This window comes from Metopolophium dirhodum, chromosome 1, assembly GCF_019925205.1.
Source record: "Metopolophium dirhodum isolate CAU chromosome 1, ASM1992520v1, whole genome shotgun sequence".
NCBI classification, from domain to species: Eukaryota; Metazoa; Arthropoda; class Insecta; order Hemiptera; family Aphididae; genus Metopolophium; species Metopolophium dirhodum.
Genome location: NC_083560.1, coordinates 89,471,828 through 89,498,684, shown reverse-complemented (window position 1 = coordinate 89,498,684; position 26,857 = coordinate 89,471,828). Strand labels below are relative to the sequence as shown.

The following is a 26,857-nucleotide window of genomic DNA, read 5'->3' as shown; positions in this document are numbered from 1 at the left end:
TTATGTAAGTATGTAATGCAGTAGGTACATGAATTTGAATGAGCTTGATTGGTTAAGGTTTGGAAAAATACGTTTATAAACATTTTATTATTCTCAGTGAGTATTTTGTTTATCATATCTTATTATTATGGTCGAAGGGCCCCCAAATTAATTTGCCCCTGGCCTCGAAAAACCTTGGGACGGCCCTGCTTGGAACCACAAAAAAGTAAGTAGGTTTTGCGGTAATTCAAAAATTATGAAAATAATTGATATTATATTAATTTGCTACGTTGAATGTTATGCTTACAACTAAATTATCAATTTTTTCTATTTATTGTTTTTATTTGATTAAAAAATGGAAAATGTATTACTTAATAAATTTTTCATGCGATATTATTTATTTCCTAAAAATTAAGAATAATTAGACATTAGTCAGGTTGACAATCAATAGAAAGAATCGGAGACTTTTATTTAAAAAAACAAAACTTGTATTTTTTATTGAATTATATGATTTAACTGTAGGCGTAGGCAAAGCTAGGTATACAAACAACTATACTATACTTTAATGTATTTATAAACATTTATTTTGTATCGGCTCATCTGAATTAAATTATTTTATATATTATGTTATATATTAACTGAGGGGTGACAATCCAAAACGTGCTATTGGCTTTTTTTCGAAATTGAGTGACATATGAAATCACTTTGTGAAAAATAGCAGTTATACCAAAACGTATTATTTACAACAAATAAATAAGTTTTATTATTTTAATTTAATTTCTTTCAGGTATTTGGCTACTGGTGATTCGCTTAAGACAATTTCATTTAGCTATCGCATGGGGTATAGTACTGTTTACCAGATCGTACGAGAAACCTGTAAGATAATTTCTGAAAATCTAATGAACGAATTGATGCCTACTTCGACAGAAGAAATGTGGGAGAACATCGCTAATGATTTTTTTCGTATGTGGAATTTTCCCAACTGTATAAAAGCTATGGATGGGAAACACGTTACTATCCAGGCACCTCCGAATACCGGATCGATGTTCTTTAATTACAAAAAGACGTTCTTTATTGTTTTGTTGGCTCTTGTAGACGCTCACTGTAACTTTATTGCTGTCCATGTAGGAGCATATGGCAATAGTAGTGATGGGGGAGTTTTTGCTAATTCAAGTTTAGGCAAAACACTTCAACGTGGTTCATTGAATGTTCCAGAAAATGCACAGAGATTCAAGTGCCATATGTTATTGTTGCTGACGAGGCATTTCCTCTGAAGAACTACTTAATGAGACCTTATCCAGGAGATAATTTGGGTGATCGAAAACGTAACTTCAATTACCGATTGAAGGTCGGGACACACATGCCCGCAACGCACCCGCACGCGTATTAGGAAACTCAGGACGTCACAGAGCGCTTTATGAATACCACGTTCTCATTGGCCAATTTCAAATATCCTGCTTTTTTTTTATCATTTATCAATTAGGATTTAAATTATTTATTTGAATATTAAACATTATAATATTATATTATTTAATTAACAAATAAAAAGGACTATTTAACTATTAAGCTATTTACTGGAAAGTAAGTGTATTTTATTTTTTATTTTTCTTAAGTGTATTATACTTGTACACACCTTTAGTGTTAGCTAAACAGACTTTCTAGGTTCCTTCTTCCTAACGTAAATCCAAACTTACTTAAATGGTTTAATATTAATTAAAATAGTTTTTTTTTATTTTAGCTTAATATATCCAATTAAATATATTAATATTTAAAAAAAGTTATTTCTGTCAGGTAAACAATATTTGCACTATATTAGATAATTTAAATTAGGTAGGTACTAAGGCTTTGGGAAATGTGGTAGTCTAGTTCATTGATTATTGAAAAGCCCTGTTATTATTTTCAATTTTCAATTTGTATAATTCATTATTACTACACTTACATCATTAGTGGTCTGCATATAATATTTTTTACACATTTATTAAAGGAGTAAACTTATTATTAATAGCACTATATAATTATGTGTATTTAATAATATGTATGGTATAACCAATCAAATTAATTCAACCTTTTTTAAAATGCCATGCAAGTATTATGTACACAAACATTAAAGTAAGTAAAAAAATACATACATGCCTACCTTCATAGTCAGAGGTACCTAGGTATATGGGTTACACAATGAGCCCCTCACATCTTAAACTTATGTCTATGCGCAGTACTTAGAGGTGTAAAACCTGGAAAACAATTGTAGGTAGGTACCCACCACAGTACCACATATGGCACATTAGTTGAGCTCTGAATGTGATTCAATTGTCCTGAATGTAAACATGACTTACTAAATAAATAAAAATGTACTAACAAAATTAAAATTTTTAACCAAACTACTTTATACATTATAGGTGTTACAATCTCCTATATAGCTTATAAAAACAGTTATTATAAAATATACCATTCAATTTTCTTATAATTGGATATGGTAACAACTTTGAACTCTGTTTTATTTTATTTGACAAACAATTAAACAATTTATTATATTACATTAATAACTGTTTATTTTATGATGTAGAGAAGTTAATTCTCTGTACATTTTGGTACATACTTGGTTTATTAGATTGATGTCAACACAAAATATAAATAGGTTCCTACTAAGTTAATTATAAATTATAATTTAAATATATCAAACTGATAACAAAAAAGTCACATACTGCTATTTTATTTAAGAAAAACTATGTACAAACAATAAAAAAATATCAAAAACGTTCAGTGACCTCTGCCATGGGATTTTGCGTTTGATTGTCCTAAATTAATGTTTTTTCCTATGTTATGTTTTCTTTTAGTGGCTTTATTTTGAGGATGTTGGAGGTCTTCCAGCTGGAATTCTTCGAGAGCCGCGAGTTACACCTTGTCTTCGACGAGCTATTGAAGTTGGTTGAATCTTTATTTGTCCCTCTCTTTTAGTAGCCACACTTAGTCCTCGGCAACATGTCACCATTAATTTTGTTAATTTTTGTGCATTTTTTATCACATTTAGTTTTTTCGTTAATTTTTGACGGATATCTAATGGCACATCATTTAATAACTCTTTTATTCTTAAAAATTCTGTTTCTAGTCCATCATTTGCCTTGTTACTAGCAACTTGATCATCAGCTAATGATTGAATCGCATTGGTATCATTTATATTTGAAATATCTTTGGGGTAGGACTCAATGTGATTACTAGCATGGTTCAAATTATCAATTTCACTAAGTTCACCTTCTTCAAATTGATTTTCACTTTCATTTTCTTTTAAACCCAGGAACCGTGACTGAGAAGGGCACTCGTCACCAAGTGCAAGTTTTCCAAGTGCATATCTTTCAGTGACAGTTATAGGTGGTGCATTATGTAACGATAAATTTAAATGTTTGTGTAAAAAGGCTTGGTGTTTGCAAAATGCACCAGTATACTCAACATAACAATTGCAAACACCAATTTTAATATCAACAGTATAAACAGCAGAATGCTCAGTATCAAAACTTGGTACTGAGTAACATGTTTCACTTATTAAAGTTACTTGATCAACATTAAAATTTAATGTTCGAGAACAAAGTTTAGTTTAATTTCGTTGCATATTATCCTGACGATTATGAGCATGATCTAATGTAACGATAATCGTTACACTAGTATTCTAAGAATCAAATAGTCTTCCCACACATAACAAATGAATTCAACGAGAGTCACTACATTATATGCCTTAGTTCTGTTTAAAATAATTTATTTCAATATTCGTATGCATGCTCTTAAGCATGCTTCAGCATAGTTGTTTGTATTGTTTTCTCTTGTTATAATATCACGTATAAACATTAAAACCCACTCATTTTTTCTCTTGAAATAATTTTCAAAGCGTTTAACAAAATTAGGAAATTCATCCTTTACGTTCAGAATATCTGAAGTAGCTTCATTTAAATTTACTTCATCTGCAGCATACAATTCCTAAAATAAATATCTAATATAAATTATACAAGCCCATATTTCCTGGACAATATCTATTAATGAATGTATTTATCTATTGGTTATTAGAAAATTTAAAATTTTATGCATGGGACTATGGATGATAAGTTTTATAATATTTACATTTTAAAATAGTAGGTATTACAAAACATTTTTATTATTTTTGTTTCAATTGTTTAAATGGCAATAAATAAATAATAAATAAATGACAGTTAAAAGATAAGTGATATGCGAATTAATAAGTTACTACTTACTTTTTGTAACATCCGCATTAAAGGCAAACGTTTCTCCTTCAAACCCATATTTTTAGTTTCATGTAGCCAACCCCATTCTTTTTGCAGTACATGAAACGAACACAGGAGTAATCTAGAATCTAGATCATACAATGTGTGCTTTGTATATTTGGAGCTACTTGTTTCATTTTTGCGACTAGTCCTGCATGCCTACCAGTCATATTAGCCGCGCCATCGGTACAAATTGAGATACAGTCTGACATCTTTAAATCTGTAAATCTTTAAGGGCTAACTCATTTTCAGTTCCCGTATTTCGAATTAGTGTCTTCTGAGCTTTCAATTCACTCTCTTTTCTTTTAAAAAAATCGATTGACTTACTCTTATGCTGCTGGTGTTTTGTTTCCAAATGTCTTAGAAGTTTTGCTGGAGCCATAGAACTATTAGTTAAAATTTCCGAGCAAATAACGCATTGAGGGCAATCATCTTTATATGTAAATCCGAATCCTAGGTATGAGGGATCGTACTTACGAATTTTCGGTTTCTTCGGTTTTGGTTCCAACGAAGATGTGACATCACTCGTTGATGGTGTTGGTTCCTCAGCAGTAGTAATAACACTAGTATTTGGATTTTTTAAAAAGAAATCCAACTTCTTTTGTTTACTCATATTTTAATAAATTGCCACACACAACTGACGAACAAAGCCAGTTCGATAGGATTAAGTTCGCAGTGGTACGAAAAAGTGCTATCTGCGTCATTTAAAATTGCACAATTTTGATTTAAAAAACCACACACTATCGGTGAAAAGTTATTAAAACCTTGTTTACCAAATGATGTTGAAGAAGTTTTATGTGAGGAAGCTAAAAATAAAATACAAGAAATTCCATTATCGAATAACACCGTGAAAGGTCGCATTGACAAAGTGTCTTTCGATATCGAAGAACAATTATCGGTAAAAATAAAAAACTCACCTTTTTACGCATTGCAGTGAGATGAAAGTACTGACATTTCACAATGTTGTCAGTTACTCGTTTTTGTTAGATTTTAAGACGAGGAACACACAATAAGAGCTTTTGTTACTGCAGTAATTGGGTACTACGTCGAAAGGAAGTGATGTAATGAAGATAATAAATGATTATTTTGAAAAGCACGACATTATGTGAGAAAAGCTCGCAGGTGTTTGTACGGATGGAGCTTGTAACGAAAACGAAATGCCTCATATAAGATAAACAACTGATCAACGCACCGCCAGGTGACATCGGCACCGCCGAAGCAGCGGGAACCACTATTTTCATTCAACAGAGTGCGCTGATCATTAATGAGGAATTCCGCACCAGGGCCTACACCAGGAATAAGATAGGGAAATACCGACCGCTCTACATAATCACAGAACCGTGAAGTAGCATATAAGCAAGCCCGGCAGCCACACCAAAGTTCAGTCCGATCTCCGACTCTAGCCGTAGTAAGTATTTGGCTAGTGTGAGTAACTATTCTTGGCCACCCTTTGGAAGGTTAGAGTAGTCAATGCACTTGGCCTAGACTTACGAAAGCCACTGTCGCCGCCGCCGCCGCCTCGCAACCTCGGGCACTCGACGACGGGAAGGTTAGAACTATTATACACGTCAGCCGTTCGTAACTTCACGCTGAAGTGCCAGATTTGACGTGGAGTACGGAAAACAATAAAATAATAATAATACAAAATTGAAAATCCACAAATAAAATGATAAATAATTATTACTACAATATAAGATGTTAAATGTAAGAAAAGATTATAATAATGGAGGAAATTGGATTTTTATTGTTTTTAAAATTTTGGTGAATTTACTTTCTTTTACGTTTTGTCTCCACATGAATTCAGCTAAATATGATTTTAGATGACAACGCCCAGTGCCACGATTTTTATTATCCTGTCATTTTTCTGATCTCCAGAGACGTTTTACACTTTGAGGATCTACAAAGTTTTTTCTATGGTTTACTGTAAAATGTTTATAAACACCTTTTTCAAGTTCGCTAGAGTAGTATTCCCGCCAATAATCTGAATAAATTGTTGTTCCCTTTTTTATATTAAATAATATTGCATTTGGGGGAGTAGACATTGAGTCGATCAGGAACCTGGACCAAAAAACATTCCTTGGTTTCCCGATATAGACCTCCAAAAATCTACTGTTGTGGAAGAATTCTGCCTGCATTATTTTACGCTTGGAAAATAAACTTTCGTCTATTTCGACAATATTACTGCGTCCTCCAATTTTTCATTGGTTCTTTACCTCAATACAAAGAACACATACTGAACACATACTTCTCGCAAATAGTTATTCCAATCTATAAGAATTGGAAGACGACTGCTCAAACCAAATGTTGTTTCGGACACTTACCTTTTTTTTGGCAATTTTTAACATTACACTTCCAAAATATTAACTTTCCGAAGTATAGTTTAGCGTCGTGACCATTCTTGCATTATCTTTACGTGTGTAATATACCGTGCTGCATCCTCTTCACTTTGAGGTAGATGCCACTTGTCCATATTGTATAATTGTATTAATTAATAAAAAATTATTAATATTAATTAGAAAAACACAACAAACGTAATTAACGAGAGTACGATACAGACGAGACGACTAGAGCAAAATGACTGCAGAACAGTCTACTTTTATAAAAAGGTAATATAAAAGAAACACCAATTACAAAAACTAATAATAAAGGTAATGATAGATACATTATATAATAAATATAATCGCAGCTTATGGATATCGTCCAGCTATATTGTGGTATTCGCGATAACGGAGGTAGTCTTGGGTGGTAATCCCAATAAAAGCCGTAGTCTCATATAACAGGAAAGTATAATTTTGGTAGTCGTAGACATGGACTAAGATTCAGTTGAAAAGTTGGTAAGTTGTTGTATAAGTTTTCAGTCAGAATCAATAATTAAAAAAAGCCATAAGCTTAAAATATTTTTTTTGTCATGTTTTTGGCTGTACAATTTAACAATTAAGAAATTGCCAGCTAAAATTGCCAGTTAAAGACTTAGAGTACTTATCAAAAATAAATATTCCACTATTAAAAACATTGATTAAAATATGGCTGAACGACAAAAAAACATTTTACTAATCCTGCATTTGAATTGGGTAGGTACCTATGTGATAATGTAAATTGTTATTTAATTATATTTAATAATATTAATAAGTAATAATATTGATTATACATACAACTATGTATAATCAATAGTACTAATTAGTAATAATTAGTTGTTTATACCATGTATATTAAATTCTAATGACTAATGAGTAATTTTTTTTCAAAATTTTTTTTGGCAATTTATCTAGATCCACGTTACCAACATTTAATGTCTGTTACCTCCAAAAATAGTGCGTACAGCATTTAGTTAATACTTATAATTTAATGAAAAAAAATTTAAAAAAATAATGATCCAAGAGCTGGATATTGATGATCACAATATAACAGAAAATGATAATATAGAAACAGGATCTGAGGAAAATGATCCTAATAATTTCCAGTTATATTTGCAATCATTATCACAAGGTGTACTTTCATTATCTCAATCTTCTTCATCTACCACAGAGACTGGTACAATTTCAATCTTGTCACTCCTGAATTTATTTGACAACCAACCTATATTACTCCACGCAGAAAATATTTTGTCTTACTGGGAAAATAAAAAAATTGAATGTCTTGAAGTATATGAACTTTCACAAGTAGTTATGGCTGTTCCTACAACACAGGTATTGTCATTTATTATTTGTGTTTAGTGTTTACCAACAACAATTTGTAAATTTCATAATTATTCAGTTTAAAATGCATATTTTTAAATTATAAAATATAAAACGTTCATTTTCCTCTCTAAAATTTGTGTTTGGAGACTTAAGATCAAGATTGGGCTCAGAACTCTTGGAAAAAATAATGGTGATACGAGCAAATAGAGAATAATGGTAATTCATTATTATACCTTTATGGTTACATAAGTACCTACATATTATATTTAAATATTTAATACTTGTTAAGTATTAAATATTATTATTTAATATTTTATTATTGTATTTATATATTTAACAGACATTACTAACCACTGTGTGACAGGGAGTATAAGACCATTCCCTCGGGGGGGTTTTACACCTTTGGCCATCTGTCGCGAGGGCGGCTCCTTCACGCCTTTGGATGACGCGGTCACGTCCCTCCGACGGGGTTACTTCAGGGCGCCCTGGCGCCAGGCTGACGGTCCCCCCGCCGGCTGCTCTCGTTCGAGATAGATCGGTGGGTTTCGTATAACTGCGTCGGCGAGCGCTGGATTCGACCCAGTCAAATAGCTCCCCTTCTACTAAGGCACTACTCCCGACAGCCCCCGCGAGGCCATCCACATATGTCGCGAATGCGCGGCCGGCGAGCGCGAGCACGCGAGGTACACGCGCGCGTCGGCCGGACGCACGCCACATAGCTCGACGGGCACTGATACCGTTCGGGCGTTAGCAAAGTCGGGTTTTCAGTGGGGCTGTCCTTGTCGCCCGCGGGATGAGATTGAAGGATCCGTTATCCAGAGTACTCACAACGACTCTTTTCCCACTAGCATCGGCACCGGGACAGTTCTTACGCTGACGCGATGCGACCTTTTTTGAGTGGTACGGCTTTCTTTTGCCGGGTGCCGTGTCCGTACCGAATGCTCGGGTTTGAGTGCTTGTCGGTGGGTGTCCCCCAGCCAGACTTCCACCTTGCACGTATTCGCGCACGAGTTGGTCGGGCCCGTGTGCTCTCAGTCAGGTTCGTGCTGAAAGCGCCTGCGCGCTCGCAGAGGTCCGCGTCTGCTTCGCTCGTCGTGCTCTGGCGCCTCTCGCCCAAGCCCACTGGTTTGTCGCAGGTGGTATGGTTCCCCCACTTGGGTAGTTTGTTCCCGTGCGGAAAAGGAAGGTGCCCTCCATCACCTCGGTCGTCCTTATTCGGATTATGTTATTTATATTTAACAGACATTACTAACCACTGTGTGACGGGGAGTTATAAGACCATTCCCTCGGGGGTTTTTACACCTTTAGCCATATGTCGCGAGGGCGGCTCCTTCACGCCTTTGGGTGACGCGGAAACATCCCTCCGACGGGTTACGTCAGGGCGCCCTGGCGATATTTAACAGACAGTTGTTTTGTATATATAGTATATACCTATTATGAAGTAAAACGTATAAAACATTTTAAGTTTTAGAGTTGCATTTTTTTAGTTACACAATTTTTTATGATAACAAAAGAAGATACTACATAATATATTGTAAGCTATATTATGTAAATGTATTCTCATTTCCTACTGTGTCCTAACTATTACAACACAGGTACTAAAATAATATATTTTGTAATTATATTGTACATTTCATTTTAATATACAATTAAATATTAATGTAATCGAATAATGATCTCAACCATAATATGACAACATAATATTATGTCGAATGCAAAAGTAGGCACGAGACACCTAAAACTAGGTACGAAATATTCCAGTTAATGACACGAAATTAGTTCTGCTGAACGTAAATTTGCTATATCGTATATTATACACTAATTATACCAATCGGCTATATTTTAGGGTTTTAGACTCGGCTCTTATAATAGTTAATAGATAATAAAAATCAAGTCTACAATAATTTGAAACCAAAAAAATTTTAAAAAATTTTAAAAACCGATCTTAAAACCTAAACCCAAACCAAAAAATTTAGAAAACCTTCTCAAGAACTGAAACCGTAACCGTTAAAATTTTAAACGGTTTCGATCCCTGGCCTCTGTCGATGACAATGACACACAATGTTGTCTCTGCGATGTCCACGAAATTATGCTTGACCCATATCTGAATAGATATCCTGACGTTGAACGTCATGTCTGAATGTCCCTTGCGTAATTTGCATCGCTAAATATTTCTAATGACAATTGTGTATTATTATTAAAATATAAGGCATAATTAAATGTTCGTTTGACATATCGTATAATCCGTTTTATCAAGTTCCAATGAGTTGGTTTTGCTAAGTAACGACTAGCAAAGTTTACTGCATATGCTATATCTGGTCCTGTTACCTGTGATAAGAACAGTAAGCTACCTACTGCCTGCCTATAAGGAATATCTTCATTCAATATCTCCGTATCTTCCTTTTGTTCAAGTGTATGTGAGTTGTCTATCGGAATTGTAAGTTCCTTGGCGTCTAGCATATTAAATGTATTAATTATGCTACATGCATAATTTGTCTGATGTACAAATAATGACCCATTTTCCATTATGTCTACCTACATACCTAGAAAATATTCTAAATTTCCTTTTTTAACCTCAAACTCTTTCCAAGTTCGTTAAAAGTTTCTCTATTATTTCTTCATTATCTGCAGCGATTAAACCATCGTCAACAGCCAAATTATTCTTGCAATATTTGTTGAATACAGATTTGAATAGGTACACATGCATCCGCTTCGGACAATTGTAAACCGAATCCATTCAAAAAGTTCATATAGCGTATATTCCAACATCTTGGACCTTGTTTTAAACCGTACAAACTTCGCTGAAGTTTACATACTTTATTCGATCTATCTTCGTAACCTGGTGGTCGTATCATGTATATATTTTCTTCCTGTAGTTCTCCGTACAGAAATGCTGTCTTGATTTCGAATTGTCGTAATATTAATTTTTCCATAGCTGCTACTGCGAATATCGCCCTTATTTCTTCGTATCTGACCACTGGCGAAAATGTTTCATGGTAATCTATACCGTATTTCTGTGAACAACCTTTAATGACCAATCTGGCCTTAAATTTATCTATATTACCGTCAGTTTTATATTTGGTTTTGAAAACCCATGCATTTTGTAATGCAACCATGGACTGAGGTAAATTAACTAGTGACCACGTCTTGTTTTCGTGTAATGACGTTATTTCATCGTGCATAGCGTTTTCCCATTCGTTTTTATGTGGTCTTGGAATCGCTTCATCACGATTTAATGGCTGGTCGCAATTGGCGATGAACGACGACACATTATACCTGATCGGCGTTTTTAATGTGTTCCGATCCCGCAATACCATGCCACTCCTGTTGTCGACCATCGTTGATTCGACATTGACTGGATCATCCTTGATCGGAGTCGGTGTATCTGTAAATTCTAATTTGTCTACAATTATATTTTCAAATTTATTACTTTCGTTTTCGAATATAATGTCTCTAGACTAGTGGTCCCTATTACACGTGTAGTTCGTGTAGTTTCGATATACGTGTATTAGTTCGTGACACTTGTTTGCGCCGGGAACGGTACAATAATAGAGCGTGTTGCCCGGTCTCCAGAAATAATTCGCACTCACACCGACCGACCTGTGTCCGTGTGTATATCTGTATAGCGACTCAATAGAGGTGGACGGGGTCGCCGAGCAAAACTAGAGAGTGCCAGTGTGTGGTGGGTGTGTAGATGTATATGTATGTAGTGTGTGTGTTTAAAACTAATAGTAGATAATAAAATAATGGTAACACGATTGTTGGTAATTAAGGTTGCATGAGTTGCTGTATATTTTATTAAAATAATAATAGCATAAAAAGTAACGTGAACGCACAGGCCTTATGGTAAAGCAGAAACAAGGTATAATATAAATATGGCCCTTGTGGCGCAACAGAATAATAATATATATATATATCCTTACGACCAATACGTAGAATATAAAAATAATAATATTACAGCAACATAACTGTGTAAAATATAATAATAAATGGCTCTTCTAGCCTAATAGAATAGATACAATATAATAGCATTCATAATATATAATAAATAACTCACAGTTTGTCGGTGATCTGCTGACCAGCTGATACCTATAATAACTATAATAATGATGGATACAAATATAATAATTAATAATAAAAAACGGCACCCACAATGAGTCGAAACAATAATATTATAATCACAATAATAACGGTGGCGATTAGCGCCTTACAAATAAAAATATAGTGGCGATTTGCGCACACACAATAATAAAAGGAATTTTGGCTATTTGAGCCTTAAAACGTTTACAAAAAATATAAATTTACGGCGATTAGCGCACGTACCGATTCCGCACACACTTGTTAACGGACTGGTAGACTGGACAACCGTGTTAAAATGATTGCGCAGCCGGTGCGGCGGCGGCGGTAATTAACTTATAATCTACGTAATGTTATATAATAATTCACAATCACACAATTAATACAAAAATAAAAACAATTATATGCGACGGTGTTGTGTGTGTGTGTGTGTCGGTCGTTGCGGTGTGCCTACGGCTCATCTACCGTCGTGGAGGCGACAACACTAAAGTTTCACGTGTATAATCTCGTGGTATTTAAGTACACGTGTAAATATGCCATAAATAAATGTTTATATATTTTTATAAGGTTATAACTTATAAGTTATATTATATATGTTAAAAATATAATCCATTTAAAATTCTGAAATTAATGATTTTATTTTCACAATAACTATAGATTTTAAAAAGTGTTAAATAATCGCTTTTTTAAGACCAAATCAGTTCGACAATTTAATTAGTCTAATCGGACGAGTGTTCAGCCATCGAGTAATGTATACAATTTGTACCCAAGTGATGTACAAAGTAATGTTGTATGTGTAGAAGACCACCTACGTAGTTGTAATATTATTAACACGTAGTACTAATCAATACTTTATATTCAATGAATAGATAGCAAGGTAATGGTTGTGCAATTGTGCAAAACATTATAGTCATAAGGAAAGTAACACAAGTATGTAGTGCGAATATAAATTGTTTAATTATAACATAGATTCAGATATATAAGTCCATTGTAAAGGACAGTAGGGAACAGTCTTACAACAAGCGTATGACTCGTACTTTATCATTGTCGATATATGTGTGTTTATTTTAAAATATACTTAATTAATTAACAAATTGTTATTTATTTTGAGTTACCTTCACTTTCTACAAAAAACTCGTTGTAAGCCTACCTGGCTTATAACATAATTGGTGGCAGCGGTGCTCTTCAAACATAATATACTGTATACTATCTGCAGTAGTAATACAATAAGTATAATTGTTGAAGCGGACATTCAGGAGGTGAACAAATTTTTCATACAACACACGGACAAGGAGGTTCGGGTCAGGCGTGGCTTGTGTTAAGCCTGGTTCAAATCGGGAGTTGGTGGACAAGGAGTGCAATCATAGGATAAGTCAGCAACAGGAAAGGAACAGTGGGTACGGACAACAGAGGACAACAAAGTGACAATCAATCAAAGGGGAAGTACAATCAGGGCGTCATGTTGAAGTAAAATTTTTTTTATTGTAACTGTTTATGTCCGACGATAGTCAAAGTAGCGATAGTAGTAGTATCGAATCTAGCGATAGTAATTATCAGTTGGCAGAATTATTTGAAATTGAAATAGTAGAAATGACTATTCCCAAATTAACTTATGAATCAGGGATTAAATTTATACCAAGGTACGGGGGAGAGGAAAACGAATTGGGTAGTTTTATTAAATCATGTGAATATGTTTTAAATAATGTCGTAGATACTCTTCAACCATTAATTTTAGAAGGGATATTGGCAAAATTATCAGGTAGGGCCGATCAAGTAACTAGGTTTAAAACCATTGGTACATTTGAGGAATTAAAAGCCATTTTAACGGAGAATTTTGGAATATATCAAACAGTGAGTCAGTTGCAATTAGAGTTAGCAGCATGTGTACAAACTAAGAATGAGGGAATAAAAGCATATTATGAAAAGGTCGAAGGTATTTGTTTTAAATTAATAGAGGCAATGGTATTAGAGAATCCGAAAAAAACGGAAGAGACAGTGATAAACAAAATAGTGAAAAAGCAAGCATTAAATGTATTTATAGCAGGACTAAGAGAACCATATAATATATTAGTAAAGGCTCAGAGTAGAAATACACTAAGAGAAGCGTACCAGGTCGCATTAGAAGAGGAAAAAGCGTTATTAGCTCAGGAACATAATAGGAAATTATTTGTAAATACTGACAAAGGAGTAAAATCGGGTATTAAGTGTTTTAAGTGTAATAAAATTGGACATAAGAGTTTCCAGTGTTATAGTAAAGGTACAGGGCAAGGAAAAAATCAAAGTTACGAAAAGACAAATAGGGAAAGTGATAAAAAGAAGTGGGAAGATCAAGCGAAAATAACGTGTAATTATTGTAAGAAACCAGGATACGTAATGGCGAACTGTTATAAAATAAAAAATAGAAATAGGTACCAAGGTGAAAATAGTAGTAACAGTAGTGGAAGTAATGCACCGGTAGCGAACTCATTAACAGTCAGTGAGTACCAAGCGCGAGTGTTGACCATAATTGAAATGAAAAACGAATGTGTTAAGTGTGATGTACCATTGTTAAGAAATAATGTCGGAGAATTTTTAGTGGATAGTGGTGCTGATTTAAATTTGATTAAATTTTCGAAATTGAAGGGAGAAGTGAGAATGTTCCCAAGTAAGACGGTACAACTAAGAGGTATAAATGCGACACCAGTTTTAACATTAGGTAGAACAACATTAGAGTTAATAGCGGGTGACGTAAGACTATCATCAGAATTCGAAGTAGTATTTGATGACTTTCCGATTTATGTAGACGGTATAATAGGAAAAAAATTATTGAAGGAATATAAAATGTGCATTGACCTAGAGAGGAACGTGTTAGTAGTACCGGACAGCAAAATTAATATTCCACCACGCGCGCAAACGATAGTACCGATACGAGTGAATAAGTTATTACAAAACAAGTGTTTGGTGATTCAAAGCCAACGCATTAATGAGGACGTGATAATTGGTAGTACAGTAGGCAAAGTAGAGAGAGAATATATGAAAGGAATAGTGTTAAATAATTCGGACGAGTGGCAAGAAATAAATGAATTGGAATTAGATAAATTGGAGTATGAAGAATACGAGGACTGTGGACAGGTATTAATATGCAGCAACGAGAAAAATAGGATTGACTTACTATTAGACGCGTTAAGAGTAGATCATTTAAATACAGAAGAAAAAGAAACTATATACGAAGTATGTTTTAAATACGCGGATTTATTTTTGTTAGAGGGGGATAGGCTATCGACAACGAAATCAATTAAGCATTCAATACCAGTCCCAGACGGAATTACACCGATAAACGTAAAACCATATAGGTTACCCAAAGCACAGCGAGAGGAAATTGATAGACAAATAAGAGAATTGGAAGAGAATAAAATTGTAGTAAAAGCCAATTCGGCTTGGAATGCACCCGTTAATAGTGGTTCCGAAGAAAGAGGGATTATCAGGAGAAAAAAAGTATAGAGTATGTGTAGATTTTAGAAAATTAAATGAAGTAACGGTAGGCGATGTATTTCCTTTACCACAGATAACAGAAATTTTGGATGAATTGGGGAAATGTAAGTATTTTACAACCCTTGATTTGGCGGCAGGATATCATCAAATTGAACTAGATGAAAAAGATACAGACAAAACAGGGTTCTCAACGGGGACAAATCATTACAAATTTTTAAGACTACCATTTGGACTAAAGGGAGGACCTAGTACTTTTCAAAGGTTAATGAATAATGTACTGACAGGATTACAAGGGGTAGATGCATACGTTTACCTAGATGATATAATAATATTTGCACCAGATCTAAGGACCCATAATGAAAAATTGGAAAAAGTGTTAAGTAGATTACGTGAACATAATTTAAGAATTCAACCGTCCAAATGTGAATTTTTAAGGAAGGAAGTGACATATTTGGGGCATATTATAACAGGTGATGGGGTACGTCCGGATGAAAAAAAAATTGAAAGCGTAGTGAATTTTCCACAGCCAAAGAACCAAAGGGAGTTAAAAGGATTTTTGGGGTTAACAGGATTTTATAGGAAATTTATTAAGAATTATAGTCAAATAGCAAAACCTTTGACGGCATTATTAAAAAAAGATGTGGTATTTGTATGGAGTGATATGTGTCAGAAGGCATTTGGTACCATGAAAGAAATATTAACGAGCGAGCCTATACTACAGTACCCAAATTTTGAGGAAATGTTTATTTTAACGTGTGATGCTTCAGGACAGGCAGTTGGGTCAGTACTTTCACAAATGAGTGCTGGGAGAGATCTCCCTATTGCATATGCATCTCGAGTATTAAATAGCGCCGAACAGCGGTATAGTACTACGGAAAGAGAGTGTCTAGCAATAGTGTGGAGTGTGAAACACTTCCGCCCTTATTTATGGGGTGCTAAATTCAGGGTAGTGACAGATCACAAACCATTAACCTGGCTATTTAATGTCAAAGACCCAGGGTCGAGATTAATTCGTTGGAGACTAAAATTAGAGGAGTATGACTATGAGATAGTTTATAAAAAAGGAACAGAAAACCAAAATGCTGATGCATTAAGTCGAATACTAATAGCAGCTAATGAGGAGGAGATAACGTACAGTAATTTTAATCAAGCGTTAGCTAGTAAAAAAATAGTGAATAAAAACATAGAAGAAGTAAAAGGGACACTATTAGAAGCGGGTGAGGATTACCACATAGGGTTACCAGTAACAGGGGATTTATCGATTAGAGGTAAATTAGCTATGGATTTTTTATATATGTCAAAGCAATTTAATATTCAGGAAGAGAAACAAAAGAAGCATGAAATAGGACAAATTATAAAAATAAGTGGTTGTGAAGACAGGAAAATATTTTTTTTCATTATTGCCATTAGTGCCAAGTTATGAACAGTTATTTGAAATCTTATTAAAGGTAAAAATATTTTGTGTGGAGTATGATATAGAAAAATTAGCAATTCCACGTATAGATTACGAGACTTGTAACCTAAATTTTGAAATCGTTACGGCAATGGTAAAAATGATTTTTCACGACACAGTTATAAAGATACAAATTTTTTTAGATAATACGGATTATAATCAAACGTTTCCAAGCGAGGAAAAGTTACAAATTATTCAGGAATTTCATGAGAATAAATTAGGCGGACATTTAGGGGTAACCCGCACAGTCAAAAGAATTAAATTAAACTTTAATTGGAAGGGGTTAAAATCGGAAGTAAAAAAATATATAAAGAATTGTGAATTGTGTGAAAAAAATAAAGAAAGTAATAGGAAAACTAAGCGGCCGTTAATAATTACAACAACGGCTACCAGGCCGTTTGAAAAAATATTCATGGATATAGTAGGACCATTATTAAAAACGATTAGTAACAAGGAGTATTTGTTAACCATTCAAGATGATTTAACCAAATTTAGTTTAGCAATACCCTTAGAAACAACGGATGCGAATACTATTTCAAAACATTTCGTAGAACAGGTGATTTGTACATACGGGATACCGGGTTCCATACTAACTGATCAAGGACAAAATTTTATGAGTAAAGTGTTTGCTAACGTATGCAAATTACTACAGGTAAAAAAAATTCACACCACGGCCTACCACCCGGAAGGAAACGGGGCGTTAGAGAGATCACACAGGACATTAAAGGAATATTTAAGGAGTTTTGTAAATAAAAAGTTAAACGACTGGGATGAGTTAATATCATATGCCATGTATACATATAACACGTCGATTCATACTAGTACAAACTATACACCGTTTGAACTAATATATGGTTATCCGCCGCGAATACCTAATTCATTTTCGAAACCGGTAGAGCCGCAATACAATTATGACGATTATTCATTCATGATGAAACGACGAATGCAGGAGTGTTACGAGGTGGCACGTGACACTATAATAATAAATAAAAATAAAAGCAAAGATAATTACGATAAAACGATGAACCCATTAACGAAAGGATCGTGTAAAAAAATATTACTTAAGAATAATCAAATGAAAAATAAATTAGCATCTAAATGGGAAGGCCCATATGAAATAATAGAGTGGCATGACAATGAGAACATAACAATACGAAAAAACAATAAAAATGTACGTGTTCACATTAACAATGTGAAAGCATTTGATGAGTAAATATTAAATTAGAATTTTGTTTGTTATTTAGGTTAGTTTTGGCAACTTCATTAATATTAGATATCATATTGGCAGACAGTACGTACAATATATCTCAAGTACCAAATACGTCAGGGTTATATTACGAGAATGAAGGACAGTTAAAATTAACAAATATAAATTGGAATATAATAACTTCGGTAAATTTAACTAATTATGATTTAAGAATAACTACGTTAAAACAATATTTTTTAGTAATTGAGGTAGTATGTAGAAACGTAACGAAAGTAGTAAAAAATGCTAAATGTAATGATGTGAATACTACAATAAACTCATTAGTAGAGGAAGTAGAAAAAAGGAAAAATCAGTATTTTCTTATGTTAGGAACTACACCCACATCACGGAAAAAAAGGGGTTGGTTTAATTTTGTTGGGGATGTGTATAAACAATTATATGGTACTCTAACAGAGGAAGATGCGGATAAATTTTCTACTCAAATTTCGGAATTACATTCAAGTAATTATAAAGTATTAAATATTATAAAAGAACAAATTTATGCAGTTAAGTCGAATGTAGAACTTTATAATAATACATTTTTTAATATAAATAAAGAAAAAATATTATTAAATGAAAATTTTGGAAAAATAGAAAATCAATTAAGCAATATGAATGAATTAATAATGGATATAGAGTTAGAACAATTGGTGGAACAACAGATTATATTATTTAATTTAATGATAAGTCAGGTATTATTTGAAGTAGATTTACTAGGAGAAATTGTAACAGCAGCACAAGGGGGTGTTATTCATGCTAGTGTTTTAACACCGAAAGACATTTTAGAACAATTAAAAAAAATCGAAAACGATATACCTAAACACCAGAGATTACCAGTTCCATTGGACATAATAGGAGCTCATACATTATTAAGTATAGCCGACGTAGTATGTATATATAAAAATAAAACTTTAATATTTTTGATAAGGATACCTTTAATTGATAATTACGAATTTACATTATATAATTTAATACCATTACCAGTAAGTGGGAATAACGATCCATTACATATGTACATAAACCCAAAAATGGATTATTTAGCTATAAGTAAAAATTATGAAAATTACATTTCATATAGGACAGAGGAATTAAATAAATGTAGACAAACACCAAATTATAAATTGTGTGCAGGAGGACAAGCAATATACAATAGACATGAAAGAACAGTGTGTGAAGTAAAGTTACTATTAGAGCCAGTAGAAATACCAAAAACATGTCATGTACGACACATTACGTTAGTAGAAAACATATTTCATAAATTAAAATTTAAAAACGCATGGATATATTCGGTTGCAAGAGAAAATGTTATATTAGATTGTGAGGAAGCAAAAGCAAGTATAAAACTTAATTTAACAGGGACAGGGATAATTTCAATAAGGGAGGATTGTAGGATTTTTACATCTGATTCAGTCCTAATACCAATAAAACATTTGTCAACTAATAGGAATATAGATATAGTGCCATGGTCTAAAATACCGAAAACATTATTGAATATTAAAAATTACACAAAACTCGAAGATTTAAAATTGGAAAAATCACGCGAAAATATATATAAATCTACTAATGATATATCACAATCGCTAGGTGAGATAGACGATTTAGTAGACATAGAAATTAGATATAAGGAAAAGGAAATTATACGAATTATATATCAATATTTTTATTATATAATTGCATTTGTAATAATAATATTAAGCTATTATATATATAAAAATTGTAAAACTAATAATAGAAGTAACATACATATAGTTAACAGGAGAGAATTAATACCAATAACCACTAGAGTTTAAGAAAAATGTAAGGGCGAAAGATTATTCTTATTGAAGTATAATCCTTCGTCTGGTAGGGGAGGTGTAGAAGACCACCTACGTAGTTGTAATATTATTAACACGTAGTACTAATCAATACTTTATATTCAATGAATAGATAGCAAGGTAATGGTTGTGCAATTGTGCAAAACATTATAGTCATAAGGAAAGTAACACAAGTATGTAGTGCGAATATAAATTGTTTAATTATAACATAGATTCAGATATATAAGTCCATTGTAAAGGACAGTAGGGAACAGTCTTACAACAAGCGTATGACTCGTACTTTATCATTGTCGATATATGTGTGTTTATTTTAAAATATACTTAATTAATTAACAAATTGTTATTTATTTTGAGTTACCTTCACTTTCTACAAAAAACTCGTTGTAAGCCTACCTGGCTTATAACATATGTGTGAATATATGTACATAAACTAAATATATATGAATACTGCATATACATATATATTATAATATGTTTAGGTGTTTGTGATACCTGATGAATGTATGTATGTATATAATATGCGACTATGTAAGTATCTAAATATGTATGAACTATCCTATGGGTATATGAGTGTATGTGTGTTGTGCTAGAGAAATGTGTGAATGATACTCATCATCATCTGTAAACGATTAAACGATTGACCATATATATATATATATATATATATATTATAATTAATATTTCTGTATGTTGTCGGGGAGAGGAATGTGTGAATGCAAGCGAATATACCTATATTCCGACGTGTATATTTTGAAAATAAATATTTTTACAAGTTAATGTCTGTGTGTGTGTGTGTTTGAGATTTATTCTCATGTATAACGTATGCTTAGCGAGATGTTATTCGAATTTGATTATATATAATATTTTTGTATGTATGTGTGTGTGTATGAGCGTTCATATGTAATTGAATGAATAAAGGACTGGGCTTGTGTGTGTGTGTGTGTGTGATGTGATATGTATCTATGCATGCATGCGTGTATGTATGATAAGGTATATAATATATATGTTGAGCTTGTGTGTGTTGTAAATAGTATTATATAAGTTCAGAATGAAAACTGATAAGTACTGTATGATGTTTATGTATTATTGTATGTGTATGGTTATATCATATTTATATGTATAAATATACCTATGCGTTCTATATACAAATATTATACCATAATCTTATATACTTATTACTTACATATCAATAAAACGCATAGGTATATGTAAGTAATAAGTATATAAGATTATGGTATAATATTTGTATATAGGTATGTGTGATGTTGTAGGTACCTACCTTATATTATATTATGAGCATAACGTATGTTCGTATATATGTATGTATGTATGTATGTATGTATGTATGTATGTATGTATGTGTATGTGTGTGTTGTAAATATTATTATATAAGTTCAGGATGAAAACTGATGAGTACTGCATGGTGTTTAATAGTAAATTATAGTTTGTATGTGTATGGTTATATAATATTTATATGTATAAATATACCTATGCGTTTTATTGATATGTAAGTATATATTATATAAATTGTATAATATGTTCAGGGGTTTGTGATAATGATGTGTGTATAATTGTTTAGATATATGTAAGTACCTATGTATATTATATGTAGACTATATTATAATATATTTGAATGTGTGTTTGTTTGAGATGTATAACGTGTATGTAAGTATGTATATATGTATATATGTATGTATGTATATATGTATGTATGTATATATGTATGTATGTATATATGTATGTATGTGTATGTATGTATGTATGTATGTATGTATGTGTGTTTGTACGTAAGTGCGTATGTAGGTAAGTAGGTATTTATAGATATATGTGCGAATACTTAAACGTTTGATGGGTTGTAACGATTATCGTCATCGACATCGTACATTACTTCCTACATTGAGCACGGCTAATATGCTGAGTGTTAGTAATGACAAATGTGTATATATGTATGAAATATATATTATGCTGACGCGATGTTTAGCTCACATCGTGTAAATAACCGACCGGGACGCCTGGCGGTAGTTATAGTCTGTTTAAAATAAGAAACGTAGACGGCGGCGACCAGTTTTCGACGGCGGCGGACAGATGTTTCCCCCACCGTGTGTCTATTTTACCGACGGCGACCGTGGTTGACATACGTTGTCGTTCGTTGTAGTCTGTAGAATTAGGTCAAAATAGGAAACAATGCATTTTAAGTTATTTGTTCGCGTCACTGGTCAACAATAGAATGAGGAGACGCTATCGCTGGCGACAGTGTCAAAGCTCGACATTCGTAGTGAGGCCACGCCCATGCGCAGTAATCGGCCGCCGTCTACGTTTCTTATTTTAAACGGACTATAGTTATGATAGAGTCTACAGTGAGGTAGTCGATAGAATATGGTCGGCGGTTGATAGTTGTATGGTCAAGAATGAAGAGTCATAGTCGGTGGTCGATAGTGGAACTCGAGGGCTGACAACGACCTGAAGAGGACCTGCGGACGACCAGCTCAACCCACATTTGGACATCGGCACCCGCGACACACCATGGCCCGATCGGTAGCCCGGAGTTATAATTTATAAGTATACTTTCGCTGTTGTAACTTGTAGTAGATAATAATAATATATTAATATTCAGATATACATATATATATATATTACGTTGAGTACTTGCTTCACATAAGGTAACCCTGATCCCTAGTAATAATATCACACACCGAGGTCGAGTCTCCGAGACCTCGTTAATATAAACAGAACGACACCTGAACGGGTAAGAGCCCAGGTGAAGAGGAGACGTTACAGGGTTTAGAGTCTAGACGAAGGAATACATATAAATAATATAATATAAATACATTTAAAGATTATGCTAACGCCAATGTGATAACTGATAACATAGATATGATAACGCGGTGGCGGGCTCACGCGCGTTCGCGGTGGTGGTGGGGGGGAATTATACATCTCGTACGTATGCGAACGATTGTCGTAAACACCAGTTAAATGAGATAGAATATACCTTGTAAACATAAGTGAGTGAGTTGCGCAGCGGTGTGGTTGTCGTATGGGAAGCGACCGGTTCGGCAAAAAAATTTTTAAATTATTTTCGGTGGCTAAATTGATAGGGTAGAGTGGCGGGTGGAATATCTTTTAAGTGCGTGATTGATGGTTGGGGGTATATGAAGAGCGGGGTAGCGGGGGGAATGTCATGTACGTATGTGATAGATGAGGTGTAGAGATGTATGTGGGATGTGCAACGGGCTTCGCGGGATGTGCCATCAGGTATAGGGATGTGCTAGCAAGATGCGGTTCCAGAACTCTCTTTTTTATCCTACTATTATCTGAAAGAATAATTATCTTAAAAATGCTTCTTTTACCTTTTGAAATAGGTATTAACATGTTTTCAGGGATATTTAAAATTAATAATTGATGTATAAAGTATACTCATTGTCATTGAACATAATTTTTGCTTAAAATAATATGTTTTGCTTAAAATAAATAAGTTTACTTTAATTGCTTGATGCTTAATTTACTTTATTTGTTAACTGTAAACTAATAAATAATTTAATGGCTCATAATATAATTTGTAGGAATTTTAAAAAGCAAACAAATTGTACTATAGCTTACTACTTGACTAGAAGAAGTTAAAGGAGTTGCAGGAGAGTCATAAGCAGAACTGTCTTCATAGTTTTTTAAAGCGTTCTTATAAATTGGTTTATTAGCAAGTATAGTTGTATCATTAGTATAAACTCCTTCCACATTTTCTAGAATGATCTAAAATAAATATTAATTACAAGGTCTTTAATTAAATTCAATTTTTACTTAAAAAATGATAATTTGTAAACTTAATCATAAACCAATTGACACGTACTTAGATAAATATCTGTTATATTATGTATTTATATAATATTTTTAATTCATATGGGTAGTTACATTGATTTATACATTTTACAAATAATTATTGCTATTAAATTTACTATCTACCTTATTGTTGGTAACTACACTTTGGCAGTCAAAAACGTCGATGATTGATTTACATTTTTTTGCCGATACGAAGTTGCTGTTTTTTCTTTTCCCAACTTCTTTCAGCACCACCTTTCCTTTTAGGTGCAGGAATCATTTTACTCATACTGTTGTAGTGTTGTCTGACATCTGACGCCTATCTCAACTCAGTACTTACAAAGTCACAAGTAAAATTTTCAAAAAACGCACGTGTGTAGAGTAGAGAAACGAGCGAGATTATGCCATTAAGCCATTATGCGGGCGCGGTGCAGTGATAATATGATAAACTGATATAGTGATATCCATGAAGTTATAAATGCTGTGCTTTGCTCGATGGCTGACGCGAACATATTACATAATATTATACACATAAAAATATATAAACATACAATAAAAGAGATAACAATTATACAAAAATACCACTTATAATATAAATTATCAGCCCATGCACTAGATAACTGTCTCCATTATTTATTTTCCTATTTTTTTTTTTTTAACCGAGATGACCATGGCTAATTGCTAAAATAACTAGCCATAGTCCAGACGGCAAACGTCCAGTCCATCGGGAAAACTCCCGAATTCCCGGTGGGCCAATCCACCCCTGTTTATAACTAATAGGATAGTGAGACAAAAAATGTAAAAAGGAAAATATTTTTCCCTCCGCTTTTCAAATTCCTGCGGACGCTCTTGAAAGTACCTACCTATTATTTATAATTTTTATTTATTGATCATTGTTTGATATTTTCCCAAATTAATTTTTTATTGAAAAAGGTAAATATTTATAGCATTCATATTATTAATAATTAATTTACCAAAAGTTTACTCAAAGAGTTAGTTACATAACTAATTATTAAATGTACCTTTTTTTCGGTTATTGAATTTTTTTTTCTGTAAAAAAAATCAAGTAGTGATACTGACCGGGGAGCGGAGGTTCTATCATACTATCCAGTCCTATATATTTAAACCCAGTGGCGGTTCTAGCGTATGGGCAGGGTGGGCAGCTGCCCATACCAACATTTCTGGTGCCCATTATTTTAAAAATGTTATTTTTATACAAAAATAAGATGTTTCATAATTTGATAAATTATAATGATAATTTACAATTATATTATTATCATTACATTGATGACGAACTTACTAATATATACGATTAAAAATAATGCTAATATATTATCTATGTGATAATGTCGCCGCTAGAGCTTGCAGCTGTATTAGCGTTGATAGTACTATCTTAGTTCATAATTGGCGGGAGCGAACGAAATTACGAAACCAGACGTTCGGAACGGTAGCAATCTTCATAATAGCCGGCATAACGTGATAACAAATTATTACATAATGTGTAAATATCACAGACATATAAAACAATTATATGTCTATGGTAGATATAATATTTAATATGACTGTTGTATTGTTTTTACTTTTTTTTCTCATTGTGAATCGTCGTTGTTTTTATTAATTTAATATAATTAAGAGATTTTTAACTCATTTTTCCAAACACAAGGCCGAAAAAACAATTGAAGGAGACACACCAAAATCTCCATCAGTACATACAGATGACTCTACAGATTGTGAAAACACCAGTGTAAATAGTAGTATTGCTTTTAACCCAGAACCGACAATTGGTAAAATCTTTAAAAATATTAGACTTAAGTTTAAACTATGATCAATCTCCTGTACAACAAAATATTGTTTATCCTTACAAATCCATGGGTAAAAGTAAACGGTCCTTTAATAGTACTTGGTATAAACAGTATCCATGGATTGAGTACTCAATACAATTTGATCAAATTTTTTGTTATTATTGTAGACATTCTTTACCACCAACTCAACATTGTAATCCTAATGGTGGTAATCTAACAATTCATGGTTATTCAGACTGAAAACATATAAGCAGTATGGCTAAAGTACATGATAAATGTGACACACACAAATTAGTATTGGCTAAATATAAAGGGTGGTGTAATTCTAAAATACAAGGCAGTGTTACAACTATGATTGACTCACAAATAAGAGTTGAAGTTGCAAGAAATAGGACAATGTTAAAAAGTTTAATAAGGTGTGCCATATATTGTGCTAGGCAAGATATTGGTTTGCGAGGACATTCTGAAACAACTGAAATCTCTGAAATTGTAAATAATGATATTGCAACAGAAAACAAAGGACATTTTTTTGTGCTTGTAAAGCTATTATGTATTGAAAGTCAAACATTTTGTTCAGCTTATGAAGCATTACCAAAGAATGCAAAATACACTAATAAAATAATTCAAAATGATATGATAAGTGCAGCTTCCACAGTGATTGCTCAGTCTATTTTAAAAGAAGTACAAGAAGGTAGTAAAATATTCAGCTTAATTGTTGACGAAGCCAGAGACGATGCCAAATTAGAGCAAATGAGTATTTGTATTCGGTATGTACATAATTCAGTGATAAAAGAAAGGTTTTTAGGATTTGTTGAACTCAAAGAATTAAATGCTAATGCCCTAATCTGTAATATTAAATTATTTTTGAATAATTTTGGACTAGATTTGAGTAACTGTGTAAGTCAGTCTTATGATGGAGCATCAGTTATGTCTGGTCAGTTCAACGGAGTTCAAAAAAAAAATTAAAGATATGTCAGGAAATTTGTGTCCATATATACATTGCCATGCACATAAATTAAATTTAGTTTTAGTTGACGTTTCAAGAAAGGTAGAAGAAATACATGATACTATAGGTCTCTTGGAAGCAGTATATGCATTTCAGTCATCATCAACACTAAGGTATCAAGTATTTTTTGATAAAACCGGGTCGAAAGTCCCTATGCACTGTGACACACGTTGGGTATCAAAATTTAAAAGTATTCGTTACTTTAAAAACAACTTTACATCAGTATTAACAGCATTAGAAGAGTGTACTGAAAA

The 26,857-nt window shown here is 32.9% G+C and overlaps 2 pseudogenes; one reads left to right on the top strand and one right to left on the bottom strand.

The window, feature by feature from the left end:
* Positions 1-2,736: 2,736 nt before the first annotated feature.
* On the bottom strand, positions 2,737-4,860 carry LOC132944447 (uncharacterized; annotated as a pseudogene).
* Positions 4,861-7,270: 2,410 nt separating this feature from the next.
* LOC132944445 (uncharacterized) lies at positions 7,271-8,138 on the top strand (annotated as a pseudogene).
* The last annotated feature ends 18,719 nt before the right edge of the window (positions 8,139-26,857 follow it).